This window comes from Aquarana catesbeiana, linkage group LG01 (genome assembly GCF_042186555.1).
Source record: "Aquarana catesbeiana isolate 2022-GZ linkage group LG01, ASM4218655v1, whole genome shotgun sequence".
In the NCBI taxonomy this organism is placed as follows: Eukaryota; Metazoa; Chordata; class Amphibia; order Anura; family Ranidae; genus Aquarana; species Aquarana catesbeiana.
Genome location: NC_133324.1, coordinates 965,479,721 through 965,495,472, shown reverse-complemented (window position 1 = coordinate 965,495,472; position 15,752 = coordinate 965,479,721). Strand labels below are relative to the sequence as shown.

Below are 15,752 nucleotides of genomic sequence, written 5' to 3'. Positions count from 1 at the left end.
ATTCTCCCAATTGTGCCAATCCCTCCTAAAATACCTTCAACAATACCACGCTTATTTCTGTTATTATTTCTACTATTAATTCTAAACCATCTCTCAATATGCAAATCCATATTAACCAAATGTCCTTGACATTGTGGAAACCTTGTAGAAATTTTCCATTCTGAAACATTAAAGTTACACAATATAATGACAAACTTTCCCTCTCTCAAAAGAGTTCTGGATGGGAATAGGGATGAGCTTCGAGTTCGAGTCGAACATATGTTCGACTCAAACATTGGCTGTTCGCGAGTTCGCCGAACAGCGAACAATTTGGGGTGTTCGCGGCAAATTCGAATGCCCCGGAACACCCTTTAAAAGTCTATGGGAGAAATCAAAAGTGCTAATTTTAAAAGCTAATATGCAAGTTATTGTCATAAAAAAGTGTTTGGGGACCTGGGTCCTGCCCCAGGGGACATGGATCAATGCAAAAAAAAGTTTTAAAAACGGGGGTGGGGCCACCCGGTGACTTGACGGGACTTCCCTGTGACGTCACGGGGAATGCCACAGGGAAGTCCCGTCGTGTCCCGTGCGTCAGAGGGGGGCGGGGTCACCGGGTGGCCCCGCCCCCCGTTATTTAAGAACTGTCAGACGAGGAGCGCCGTCACACAGCGGGAGTCTCCCTCCATGCCAGCATGGGTGCGGAGCGGCCCGGAGAAGAAAATGAAGAAGAGAAGAAGAGAAGAGCGGGAGCCTCCCCCCATGCCATGGGTGCGGAGCGGCCCGAGGAGAAGAAGATAGAAGACACCGCGGAGGAGATGCTGGACGAGAACGCCGGAGGAAGAACCAGAAGAGCCAGAAGAACCAGAAGATAAAGGAAGATAGAAGAAAGAAGTATTTAAATAAAGGAATTGTCAAAAACTGTCTCTTGTCATTTTTAACATTTTTGACAGTTTTTTAGTGAAATGGTAGGGGTACTTTTGTACCCCCTTACCATTTCACACAGGGGGGGCCGGGATCTGGGGGTCCCCTTGTTAAAGGGGGCTTCCAGATTCCGATAAGCCCCCCGCCCGCAGACCCCCACAACCACCGGCCAGGGTTGTGGGGATGAGGCCCTTGTCCTCATCAACATGGGGACAAGGTGTTTTGGGGGGCTACCCCAAAGCACCCTCCCAATGTTGAGGGCATGTGGCCTGGTACGGTTCAGGAGGGGGGGGCCACACTCTCATCCCCCCCTCTCTTCCTGTGGCCTGCCAGGTTGCATGCTCGGATAAGGGTCTGGTATGGATTTTTGGGGAGACCCCACGTCGTTTTTTTTTTTTGGCGCGGGGTTCCTCTTAAAATCCATACCAGACCTGAAGGGTCTGGTATGGAATTTAGGGGGAACCCCACATCTTTTTTTTTTTTTATTTTGGCCGGGGTTCCCCTTAATATCCATATCAGACCTGAAGGGCCTGGTATGGAATTTAGGGGGACTCCCACATCATTTTTTTTTTAAATTTTGGTTCGGGGTTCCCCTTTGGGGAATTCCCATGCCGTTTTTATCAATGAACTTCTATGTGTATTGTCGGCAATGCAATAGCCGCGGGTAGTTTTAAATGAGTTTTTTCCTTCAAAATGTCATTTTGCTGTCAGACTGTTCTAAACACAGGAAACATGCGCCCCTTTACAGGCATACTATAGACACCCCCCAGGTACGAAATTTAAAGGGATATTACACTTTTATTGTTTGACTTTAAGCATTATTAAAATCGCTGCTCCTGAAAAAACGGCCGTTTTTAAAACTTTTTTTTGCATTGATCCATGTCCCCTGGGGCAGGACCCAGGTCCCCGAACACTTTTTATGACAATAACTTGCATATTAGCCTTTAAAATTAGCACTTTTGATTATTCATGTTCGTGTCCCATAGACTTTAACGGTGTTCGCGTGTTCGAACAAACTTTTTTCCTGTTCGCATGTTTTGGTGCAAACCGAACAGGGGGGTGTTCGGCTCATCCCTAGATGGGAAATGGTTAATCTGAAATGGGTTTGCAGAAGCGCTTTTCTTATCAATACATGGAGTTTTCCTAGGAGACATTACAACAACACTTGCCTTCGCACATTTCATCGGATAATTTCCTCTTGATATGCAACATTCATATATACTAGTATCATTCAACGATACACTCATTTGTTGATAAACAAATGTATCATTGATCCAATTCACACTACCAAAAGTTCCTTTCTGAATTATAATAGTAGAACTGTGAAGAAAACTTCCCAAAAATTCACCGTTCCTTTTTCCAAGTTAACAATGAATCTTGAGTTAAATATATTTCTGTTTTACATATCAAATGCAAACTATCTTTATCTAAAATAATTTTTAAAGTTTGTGGGAAAATAAACATTTCTGGAATAATCATGTTGACCACAAATACTAATTTTAACCCTTATTTGAGCCAATTGTCTTGTTACTTTAAAATCCTATGTTCTTACAACGTCCTCTCTTTCATCTCCAATTATATTTAAATATTCTGGATCTAATATTTTTGCAAAACTTTGTAATAGGTAATAATATTGATCTAAGGGGATACATTATTTTCCCAGATCTTGACATAGTATTAGTAACATCTCCAGACCAAATTGTTGAATCATTACCCTTTAAATATATAGATCAGAAACTCCTCCACAATATATTACATTCAAAATTTCCAGTTTTGTTGTTTAGTCTAGAAGATCCCTGCATTTTAACAAAATTTGTTTTGGATTCTATTTTAACGTTGACTTCGATATTATTGCTATGAATGAAATACAATTGCATACAGCAATTATATCCCTGTCCTACACATACAAATCTATACAAATCTGTTGTATTATTATCAACATATCTAAAATCATGATTTCTGTCATATGCATTAATATCAATAACTCTCATTTTTGTCATTTGTATTGATATTAGTGTTTTTATCATTTTGTTCATCTGTATTGATATCAGTGTTTACATCTCTTTTTTGTTTCTGAATAATGTAAGGTCTTTGTTGTGTAATTCTTCAATCCTGTTACACCTCTGCATAGCTGGAACAATTTGTGATCTATTTTACCACGGATAAAATTGTCACTAGGGAAAGGATTAATCCTGTGATGATAAGTTTTCTCTCTTTTAAAACCTTTCTTTTGTTGAGCTGACATCTTTTCTTCTTTTTGAAATCCACAGTTTCACAGTTAGATTTTTATAATACATTCCTGGAAAAAAAAATGCAGCATCATTATCTTGGATTATAAAGTTTGCATTGATCAGTGTGTACCCATGTTTTTTGTTGTCTACGTGCATTTTTCACTGAATTAAGAGGTCTTTGTACCTGTACCATTACCCCTTGAACATCCAAGATGTCAAATGGACCTTCCGAATTACTTTGCCACGGTCCACTTTTCCTGAAACTTTTTATCATGAGTTGACCTCCTTTCTCAAACTTAGAAATGTGTGGAGGGACCATTTTTTGCATATTTTTTTTCATACAAGTAGCTGCATGTGGTAAAATACTATTCAAATTGTCCTGTAACATCTGCAACCATTTTGATTTCTCTATTACCTCCCTTTGGGGTGTAGACAAAAGAGGTTCATGTGGAAACACAAGCGGCATTTTCCTTCCTGTCATTAATTCAAAAAGAGAATACTTTGTAGCAGCAGAAGCTGTGCTTCTTACACTCATTAAAATGAATGGAACAACATCAACCCAAGTATTTCCTCTGTCTAACAACATTTTTGCAATTCTAGATTTAATAGTCCTATTCATCCGTTCAGCAATTCCTGCAGACTGTGGATGATACGGTACATGAAATCTCTGTTCAATTCCCAAAATTTTACACATTGCCTGCATGATTTTACCTGTAAAATGGGATCCTCTGTCACTACTGAGGTTTGCTGGTATACCCCAAACTGGAAAAACATGATTAATCAGCATCCTAGCAGTTGTTAAAGAATCATCTTTGCGTACTGGAAGAATCTCGATGCACTTTGAAAAAATGTCAACTAAAACCAATGCAAATCTGAATCCATTTTTTACTGATGATAATGGCCATATATAATCTATTTGTATAGAAGACCAAGGTCCATCTGCTGGAGGAATTCTTTGTAAAGGAGGTTTCTGAACCTTTGGTCTAGGATTCACTTGTGCGCAAATCAGACAAGATTTAATTACACTGTCTACTGTCAATTCCATTTTGTCCCAATTTCTCTTTAAGAATTTCAAGCAATTTTTGCTTACCAATGTGACCTAAACTGTCATGGTTGAATTTAGTGAATTCCACCTGTAGGTGTTGTGGTATAACAGGACACAAAAATCCATCATCCAAGTCATGACATAAGATCCCATGTCACCCGATGAAGAAGAAAAGAGTGACTTGTCCCTCTTTTGTTCCTCGGAAAACTAAGGAAAATGTGTGCCTGTTTTCTTCACAACATTAATTGAAACCGTTTCAGGTTGAATTACTAACTCTCCATGCAAAGCTGCTTCCTTTGCTAATGTGTCTGCTGTTCTATTGCCTACAGGAAAGTCGAATGCCTTCACTAGACAATATAATGAGGACATAGCCGATGTGTAAGGGGAAGGAAGCGACAAAACAAGTCTGCACATCCCATCCAAATCGCATAGAAACTCAGAAGGGAGTCAGCTTAGTAATCTGGGGCAAAACAAATAGACAAACCTAGGTAAGGCACACATCGGTCGAATTGTTGATTAGCAAGCCAACCAGTGAGTGCCCTGGGTGTCCGTGCAAGCAAACGATTTGAAGCAAATCATGTGCCTCACGTTGCATTAAAATTTGTCATTGTCATCCCCTCTCTCATTGGGGGGACATGTTCGAGAGCGAAATAGTGCATCTTGGAATCATCAAAATTATGGTCCCCATATGGCGACTTATGGGCGTCTCCATCTTCTTTTTCAAAACCAAGGAGACATGGTCCCTGATGCGATGAAAAAAAGGGCGTTTTGTTTTACCAATATAAAATGCATCACAGTCACAAATCAGTGCATCACAGTCACATAATGGAAAAGTATGTGATTTCAGTTTATAGTCTTTGGGTAAGGACATTATTGGGGAAGGAACTAGTTTAGGAGAGGCAGCAGCCTGACCAGATTGAAGGTCAGCTTCTATATATTCAATTTCATCTGTGTGTCCTTCATCCCATAATTCTATTAAATCTTCCAGAGCTTTAATGTCATTAATATTCATTTCTTTCCATAAAGCACTGCTTGGTTGCTGGATCTGAGTCAATGGTTGTGGTTAATCATACAGAATTCGGAACATTAATTTACGTGAAAATAAATTTAAGGTCTTTAATGTTGTATGTATAGCCCAAAAACTTACATTATGAGTGTTTAACACATCTTTGTTTTCAAAACAAAACCATGAATCTGCATCACCAAAATAATTATATTTAATTTTAATGACATGTCTTTCTTTTTAAGTCTACAAGTATGATGGGAATTGGAGCTGGGGGCTCAGAAACCCATTGAGTTTTAGTTCAGGTAAACATGGAGATGTCTTTAAAATTTATTTACAGCGGTTATTTTTAGCCCAAAAGCGCTTCAGTGTGCAAGGGGTCTAAGGCTCCAACTCTCACATCCTCACACACTGTCACCTCTCTCAAGCTCTGAGTGACAGATAGAGACTGAGTCCCTCCCTGTGTCAATTAAACACGTTGTGAAATAACACTGTGCATGATGCAGAGTTCATTGGTTTCCCTAACTCCTAATCGGTGTACCTCACACTCCATCATAATGTGTAAGCCTCTCACCGTCTGTGAGACAGTGACTGAGAAACACACACTCCTTTGGAGTAATCACACACACACGCAGTAAAGCCTTGTACACACCGTACAAATGTTGGCCAACCAAGTGTCTGATCTTTATCAAAAGGGCGTGTGCCAGGATCTTGTCTTGCATACGAACGTTACATAATTGTCGTGCCACAAACGTGAACGTAGTGATGTATTAGGAGGAATTTCAGCTCTTGAACGCCACCCTTCAGACAACAATTGTCAAAAAGGAGCGTACCAACGTCACAATTTTAGGACAACAGTCTGTCAGGCAATCCCCTGCCAACAATCCAACCGTGTGTATGAGGCTTTAGACACACACTGTCTGCTACTCACTCTGTCATTTCACCTGTTACACTATGAGAGACAATAAACCTTTGACAATAAAACATGGAAGATAATTGTCTTCTATGCAGAGCTAGACCGGAATCAAACACCCCATGGTGCATTTATAATCCTGCAATTTTGTTATTATACTAACATTTTTAGGAATACGTTATTTTTACTAGTAAAAGAATCCCTGATAACGCAAGCTGGGTATTTCCTCCACAAACTGCTACCTTTATGCTATAATAAATGTTGAAAGCGATTACCCTATTTTCTAAATCTTTTGCCTTGCTTGCAAGGGGTTTTGGATGTAATCAAAGTTAAACCTGCTGTGGCTTCGAAGAGTGTTCCAACCCCTGTAGGCCGAGCTGAAGATTTGAATGAGCCGTGTGCAGCCCTCATGAACAAGTCTAATGATGCCCTAACAAAGGACATAGGACTGAAGCCTGTACAGAATCAGTAAGGTCAAATACATTTATTTTACAAACTATTTAAACAAACAGAAAATGGACTTTATTATAAAAGCACAAACAATTGCCAACCTGTCCAGGAAAGGCCAAAATCTCTCCCCCCCCCCCCCCCCCCCCGTATTTTAAATGGGAGGAAAAAATTCCCTTTCGACCACCATATCTGCTAGGCGGTCAGACTTTTGTTTTGTTGTCCCTGGAAGGCTGCAACATTTTTGAACAGGGTTAACAATGTCTTTGGCAGTTTGTGGAAATTAAGTCCCAGATGAAAGTTTCTTGTCGTCTTGCTCAGATGAAAGTCCATTCCAATTCAGCCACCATCAGGAAATCCGGGTATTAGAACAGATGCTTCCTTTCAACCTCTCTATGCTGCTCTGATTCACTCCCCTGTGTGACGTCTTATACTGTCACAAGGGGGAGAACCAGGAAGGAGAGGATCAGAGGGCAGCACCGCGAGGCTTCCCTCTGTGCCGTTCTCAGTGTACGATAATGACCCGGCATACAGAGGAGACAAACGGCGCACTTTGTGTGCCGTTAAACAATATACACAATGCACAAGCGTGGCTGACGTCACTGAACATTGAAGGACGGTTTATATCGCAACAACAACAGTGAGTGAACTTTCACAGGCAGAAATCAGCCGCCTGTGCTATATTACGAAGAGCAAAAGTTGTATTGGAGGGTTTACAACCACTTTAATGGCGGGATTCAAGATTTACTCCACCAAGAAGTAATCTTTCTATATGCTTTGCATGAAGATTCCATGCCTTTAGTAACACAGGAATATTAGTGGAGGATATAGATAAGAGTAATGACCACACACTTATTGAAAAACTGCTAGTGTGACTACAAAATACATATAGAATATTATGATCAAATTTCCCCAAGAAAGTCACATACCTGAGAAAAGTGGATCATACGTGATGTTTCAGACTCTTTCACTCACCAATTCTTGGTTACCCAATATCTACCTCTGCACCAATATGTAAGGAAAATTCATCATCAGACATAATTGGTGCCTCTGACATGTTGTCCTTTTGTGGCTCTGGAATCATCTCAGACTGAGATCCGGAGGGGTTTGTGGTCAGAAGGTAAGACAAGGAGCTGATAGTTGATGAGACGGAGACACTGCTCTGTGACGTGTTCAAGTGGGAAGCCAATGTTACCTCGGACTGGACTGAAGAAATCCTTTCAATGGAATCACCCTCCTCTTGTATTAAAGTAAACTCTGGAGTTTCTTTTTTCCAGCTTTCACTCAGGTATTTCAAGACTTCCAAAGTTTTACTTCTTTTGGTGTGATCAATTGCCAAAAGATCAATAAACATTCTTTGTATCCCAGCAGGAACCTTTTCCCATGTTTCTGGAGGATTACCCACCTGGAAATAATTTTGCCAGTCAACATACTGTTTATATGCTTCATCATCAAGCATGGCCACTCGCCATGGAAACTCTCCTGTGACTAGGCAGTAGATGACAACACCAAACGCCCACACATCAAGGCTGCCATCTACAGCCAGTCCATCTGAAATAGTCAGGTTAAACATCTCTGGGGCCATGTAGGATTTGCTTCCACATCTTGCTAATAACTGTCCCTGTGACTTTAGTGAGTCCAAAGTCAGTGATCTTAACACAATGGCAGTCCTGGTCAAACACAAGAACATTTTCTGGCTTGAGGTCCATGTGTACAAGACCTTTCTCCAATATGAAATCCAGAGCACTGGAGATCTACACAGCACACCTCTTTGCTGCGTCTTCTGGAAGTCCCACCTAGAAAAAGTTCAAAAACATAATTGATGTTACATACAGTAGTATTTATGAAAGACGAGACCCTAGCGGTTTCTTCTGTCATAAATCCTTCTTCCTGCCTGTCAGCCATCATGTACACTGATCCACGCATGCACAGATCAACGTACATTTACAGCCCCCGATCTGTGTCGCTGTGATGGGACTACCAACCACATGCTCGGGAGTGACATCACCACGGCCCGACCATTCAAGCGGCTGAAGGGACGGAACATGGAAGTAAGAGAGGGCGAAGATGGAAGCCCCTGGGACCTGCCAGATTAACCACTTCAACCCCAGAAGATTTGACCCCCTTCCTGACCACAGCACTTTTTACAATTTGGCACTGAGTAAAAAGTGGGACTTCTATCACGCGGGATGCCCTTTGGGAACTATGTATACATGGACAATGAAGCTATATAATTAGTGGGGGATCCCCTGATTAATCCAGACATTGCCACATTCGTTGACCATCAGCACTTCCTATTTACAAGCCACTATCAATCGTTCTAAAGCTTTTTGTGTGAGGTGGTCTCACAGATCTAGAAGCTACGTGACAATACTTCTTCCCTCATCTCCATCTGCATGGCAGAATTTATTCTCTGCTTTTTCTCTCTTTGACTATAAAACTAACATGCCATGAGCTCCTGGAGAAATGTCTTTTGAATACTCGCAACATGTAGAGCTGAGCTGCATGAAGACATTCCGCCTCTTTCACTCACACGCTAAATCACCAAGTATTGGAGAGTGACCTGTTTGGTCCCTCATTTTCAGTATATTACTGTATATGTTTTGTAGGTGGTGTGTTGTTGTTGGCTTCTAGGCATATTTGTGAATAGCCAATGATTTTTAATGTAATTGTCTTGTATTATTTTTTTTTGTAATTGTCTTTTAATTCATACCTGTTTTATGCCTATAAAGTTCATCATCTGCAAACGTATTCTTTAAAATCTAATTTATCGGGGCGTGGCACTATATACTTAATTCTCGTATCCACAGCACCACTCTGTAGTGATATGATCCCCAATCATCCAAAATAAAGAAAAATTAAATCATGCCGTCATTCACTCACAGCAGCCGCTGTCACAAGCAATTTTTAAAAGATGCGGCTGAACGGGGCTCCACCCACCCGGCCACGTCATCCATTCACAGCACACCATTTTTTTTGCAAATAAAGGAAAAAAAAGTGTATTTTTTTCTTAGGATCATCAGATCTTTGGTACAATGTCAGGCTCCTGCAGACTGTCAGTGTAGATGTCTCCCCATAGCTCCAATACAGGTAGTTACTTCATTCCAGGAAGAATCAATGAACTACAAGGATGCTAACCAGCGCCCCCCTCACATTTCATTGAGAACTACAAGCCGTCATCTGAAAAGGCTTTCCGTATTTGTAGTCTGTTCATTCACAGGGGGCAGTTTTCTTAGATCAAGATTTTATAAATCATCCAAGAGACAGAATGACATAAAAGGGGTTAATCTGTGAAAGGGAGGAGCTATAGCTCAGTATGAATAGCTAATGGTAGAGATCACGTGATTAGTGAGTGGGAAGGGCTGGAGCATATTCATTGGTTGGTATTGGTCATGTGATGAGTGGGCGGGTCGGTGCTGACTATATCTGGGTGGAGAGGAGAAGCAGTCAGTCATTTTGTGTGTTGGGAGAGGGAGATGTGCTGTGTGGTGGAGGGGAACATTGAAGCTTCTTGTAGGGAAAAATCTTGATTGATCTATCAGCACAGAGTTAAAGAGACAGAGATGACTTGTATCTCAGTATAGGGAGAGAACCAACTTTGTATATCAGTACAGGGAGATTTCTATATCGGAGACAGAGCTCAGTCCAGGAAAATCATTCATAAATAGAACTTGGTTGTCTCTTCTGAGCTTCTAGAATTAAGAGAAGATCCATAAAGTCCAGTGTTCTGTGTAGGGAGCCGCTGATACAAAAAATTTAATTGGAAGGAGATCCTGAAAGAAAAATGTCCTGGTATGTGAATGTAACAATCACCCAGTGTGTGTGTATAGAGCTCTATGGGCTGTGCAAACTCTAATTTGGTTGAGGGTCCAGCCTCAAAAAGCAATCCACCTTGTATGAAGTTGGGGATTGAGGGATTTTTTTTTTTTTTTTTTTTTATTTCTCTGCCCCCCTCTTGTATTTTTGCAATAACAGTGCAGCAATGCCTTCAGTATACAGTTTCCTTTACATTCTGGTCAGAGTAATTCTTAAAACTGGAAACCAGAAATGAAAGAAGTAAATTTTTTTTTTGCTCATTGGCCTTTCCAAGCAGTAAATACAAAGCATCGTCAGAATACGCACTGCAGGCTCTTCCCATATAGTGATTGGTTTTGTCCTCAGCTGGGTGATGGAATCATTTACCCCCTGTGCGTTCCTATTTGCCAAACCCCCCCCCCCCCGCTGCTCATTGATCCCTGCCCCCTCTACTTCTCACCATCATATCATACACTTGGTGACCTCACCTCTTTGGTAATGCTCCGTCACTGATCACCAATGGAGTGAAATGACATGATACAGACACTGGAAGTTTAGTCTCCCTGGTCTTAGAATGTCTCATGGCCATGTCTAATGACCCCCCCCAATAATATATTAATGTTTAATACTTTGTACTTCAGACACTCCACACTTCAGTATGTCCAGGTTCTGATCTATTGAAGGTACACAGGATTTTATTATAACTATTATGGATCTTCATCATGCTACACACACCCAAATATCTTCGTCTAAATAGAGTAGTAGTTTGGCTCATGTGAAAGAGCCCTTACCTAGGACAATATTACTCTAATACTGATATAGGAAAGTAAATGGTAAGGAATGCAGCATTGTATTCACCATTCTCATGTTTTTTTCCCCTGACTATCAATGTACAGTCCAGGGGGTATGGAATATACCTAGAACATACAGGACACGTCTGTGTTCAGTACAAACCAGGGCACAGAGTATATACAATGCAGAACAGTGGAAGGCAAACGTTCCATATCATATACTGTATATACCACCCAAAAAGTTCATCACGATCTGTAAAGCTCAACCTATTAAAAAAAATACTTTACAGAAACAATGGTTTTCCAACACCCAGAGGGTGAGGGGAAACCTTTAAGCTTGGTAGGTAGGAACCAATAAAAGTCTTCCCACCGCAGATGTGGAATATATGCAATGTATCTCTTTCCATTGTGTGTCTTTAGAAATCAAACAGCATTCTGGCAAATTATCAAAGGAGCCTCAAATTCTCCAATACAGACCCAGGTAACCACCAAACATGCACATTCTAACCTCCCACCAGATGTCAAGAATGCACACCCATGGTAACCTAATACCTGGAGCAAGATCATTGATTGGAAGTGAAAAGTTTATTATAGGGAATATAAAACCAACTGCCAAAGTTATTACAGCCCGCAATACCACTGGCCACAGATAGATTCGGGTGAGGGCCTCTATCTGGCTGGACATACACAGGAAGATATAAATCTTGCATACAATCTGAGGAATCTCAAATGTGTGGGATTTACTTGGCTGCTCCCACAGCCCTTAGAGTGCATCAAACTATTCTGTGATATAGAATGTTTACATTATTACTTCTCTCTCTGTCCACACAACACATCCCTGCCTGTTGTCACACACCACTTGTACATTGATGCTTGTGATTATGAAACTCAACTTCTCTTTAACTGGCGGCCCAAATTGCAGCATGCATACAGTCAGTGGCCCCCCAGGATCAGAGGACATTCAGCAGGCTGGTAGAAAGCCTCCATCACATCATTCCACTCATCTTCAGTTTGTGCAAAGTGGATAAACCTGTGACACAAGGGCAAGAATGGAATCAATGACCTTCATATACACCCTGGACACAGTTGGTTAGCTGATCCCAAGTATAGTGCCAGTGGTAGTTTGGCAGCTGCCACTCCCCAAGATGTAAAGAGAAACCAGCAACTTCACCATCCCTGGTACTGTGTGGCTTCAGGCTGTAGATGGGGCACATTTCTCCTCTGAGCACATACATAATTACTTCTCTCTTCAAGCGGAATTTAGAATAGATATCATAGTCCCGCATGTTTTCCAAATAGGCTTGAGATGTGAAGTGACACGTGGTTGATGGAAGGCAACAGCAGCATAGGCTGCTTCCTCCAGTACTTAATCTGCAAAGGCTCCTGCTAATATAGTGACCCCTAGCACCATGACATCCTTATAAATCAGAGGATTCAGAGGCTCAACATTGTTATGCTGCACCACTTCAATTCACAGGTTCTCATGAAGTTCACAGATAGGAAGTGAAAATGTGCACTCGGGCAATAAGTACAGCCATGACACAGGTGTGCACATGTATGCTGCAGACCATTGCTCTATAAGTGGAGTAATATCAGGCTAAAAGTAAAAAAAGAAAAATAGGTACATAGCAGACATTAGTGTCATTCTCAAATCTACAGGCTCTTTCTCCTTAAAGGGTTCACATACACAAACATCTGACGGCTGTTCTTATCCCCTTCTCTCCCAAAAAACAGCAACATTTTCCCCTTTTCCTTGACTTAGTAAAGCCCCAACTAAACTATAGACTGGATAAGGATCACAACGCCTGTCAGTTCTTTATTTCCATCTGTGTTCTTGTTAATGAGAGGTCAAAGGTGGTAGGTTGTGGGCAATGCAAGGCATGAGCTACTTTGTATCATTACTAATGTGTGAATACATAAGTACATGTAAAGTATTGGGCTATCAGCTTAGTTCGGGTGGCACATCCAACCTCGGTTATGTGACTTCTGGGGATCAGCAGTTGATGGACCTCTGGCTCCCTCTAATGTCAGCTCCCAAGAATTATTCCTCGCAAGGCAGATGTTATGTAGGATGCAACATGATGATCCTGGCAGCTTCACCCCTGGGGAAGCAGATAAACCATATCTTATGACTAAATATGGTCTCCACAATTTCTTAGCTTCTCTGCACGGCCTTGGTTGTACCTGAGCTACTGCTTGTCCTGGAGTTGCCCAATTGCAGCCATCAGCCACGTCATCTGTGGGTAACCTGCATCCCCTTGAAAAGAAAACGAAACCGATACTGGTCATGATTTACTGGGACCTTAGTGCCCACCAAACAGGTTTATGTGTCAGGTTTATTCACAAATGAACACTCATCTACAAACACAAAATTATCAGAAGGTGCCCAAAGGGTGGCGCTAAATAGTTGAAAAACCACATAGTACGTCAGTATGTTCATTTTTGTTGGCCGACAATTCCTTGTCGTTTGTATGCAAGACAAGTTTGGGCCAACGCTCTTCAGACAAAAGTCTATGGTTTTGTTGGCCAACAATCCAATCGTGTGTACGAGGCTTTAGACTGTGGCTTCTGTGTGCAGTGCAGCAGGAGGATGTCTGCCGGGGGTCGGCAATGCCGGGTCTGAGTGTCCCGGGACTCCCAGGTCCTCTGGGGCTGTCTCTGATGGTGTCTGCTCGCCTGAGATCACACCCCCTAAGGTGCTATGCAGTATGTATCATGGTATTTTTAAAATATATCGGTGCACATTATTTTCACTCTGTTTACAGGGTAAAAAAGTGCGTGTTATACGCCAATAAATACAGTAGGCTCTTCAAAATGTATTACATACACCTCACAAACCTCTGCAGGATTATTATCAGAATGTTCATTAAATAATAGATTCATTGATTGGTTAAAGTGACCTTAACTTAATGTGGTGGGGATTCAGCTGTGATTAAGTTGGGTTAGTTTCTGAGTATTCGGATTCACTGCCAATCACCACCGGACAACGTCGCCAAATCCTCAGCTATGCTGTAGTAGATGAGTATACCGGAATCTCTGGAAGTAGAGTCACTGATCAGAGGAGGGAGATGGGCGGGGAAGGCAGAGAACAGGTGCTGAGATTAAACATGCTGAAACCCAAATACCTTAAAACTTTACTGACTTTTAAAATTGGGTGTCCTTGGGAGACATTAGGCCTGTTTTTTTAGGGGGAACTGTGCCGTGGAAGCAAATCTTGAACACCAAATGTCCACTCAATCACAATTCAGATTCTTGAATGTGTTGTACCTGGATTTGGGCACAAGTGGTACAGTATGAAATCGGTGTGAACAGCCAGGGTAGAGAAGGATATCCTGAATCATCTAACTACTACTTTACTACTACTTTACTACTAATTACTAAGAAGTTTTAAGGCCGCATGGAAATGACACACAAGGCATGGAGCTTAAAAGTAAAGTGTGTATATATATATATATATATATATACAAAAAAAAAACATGCATGCATATTCATGAGGTTCAGAGACATACGGTATATATGAGTATTTGACACTGACATTGCACAATTACTGATCGACTTAACAAGTAGACAGCTGCCATCAAATGTCCTCTTCTCAAAATTTTCATAAAGTTGAGACTGGCGTAGTATATGGGCATTGTGTACAGATCCAGGGAAACCGGTCACCACATCGCCGATCAACATTTGGGTGTCACACACCAAGTAAATGTTCATGAAAATATATCCCTTTCTATTCCAATAGATGTGCTCCTTGTGACTGGGTGCCATTAGGGGTACAATCAATCCATTACATTTGGGATCAATGCATTAATTTTGTTCCCACTCCTGCCTTAATGAGGGCATATGGATGAAGGTAAGTGCAAAGAAACTAAAGCCCTGTAGCACCCTTCCCAGCATTCTTGAAAAAGATGTCTGCAACATTCCGACCACATCACCGGCTACTATCAGGTAGGGAGACCTTTCCCCGAAAAAGAAGTACACTAAGCAATTTAGTCATACCAGATATTGCATGACTCCACTGGATGGTGGTCTCTGACACGACACGCAGCCTCAACGTACAGTAAGAGACTGGACTTTTGCAGATCTTCAGCTTTCTTAAAGCCATCTAGAAGTGTGTTCTGGAAAATGCCTTGGAGCCATGAAGACCACTCTTCTCCTCCTAACTCGCCTTATTAGGAGGTTGAATTGCTGGAAATTGTATTCAAACAACTCCATGGCTGATTTTTGCACTAAATCCAATCACCCTCAGAGGATCAGGAAATACTGCATGTGATACCGCCAGCAAAACCCTGGTGGTAAAAATTGTGGGTTTTTTTTTTTTCCCGTATGTGAATTGAACTTAACAGCTTACCACATGATTTCTTGCAATATTTACTAACACATTTTTCATTAAATACCACAGAATTGTGTGTTTTTTTTTTTTTTTTTTTGTTTTTTTTTGTGAATTGGATTTTTTTTACTGCATGTGATTCATGCAAATTAGTCACTTGACCTTATTATCACATGCAGTAACCTTTTCGTGAATTGACCCTTGTATGATTCTTCGTGGCACTTGGCTGGTACTCGGCATATAGGCCTCCAGTGTAGGTATGTAGGTTTTCTGTAGCCATCATACCACAGCTGATTTGTT

The 15,752-nt window shown here is 41.3% G+C and overlaps 1 pseudogene; it reads right to left on the bottom strand.

Moving 5' to 3' along the window:
* Positions 1–15,752, bottom strand: part of LOC141128809 (legumain pseudogene) — a 46,178-nt pseudogene that overhangs the window by 14,712 nt on the left and 15,714 nt on the right.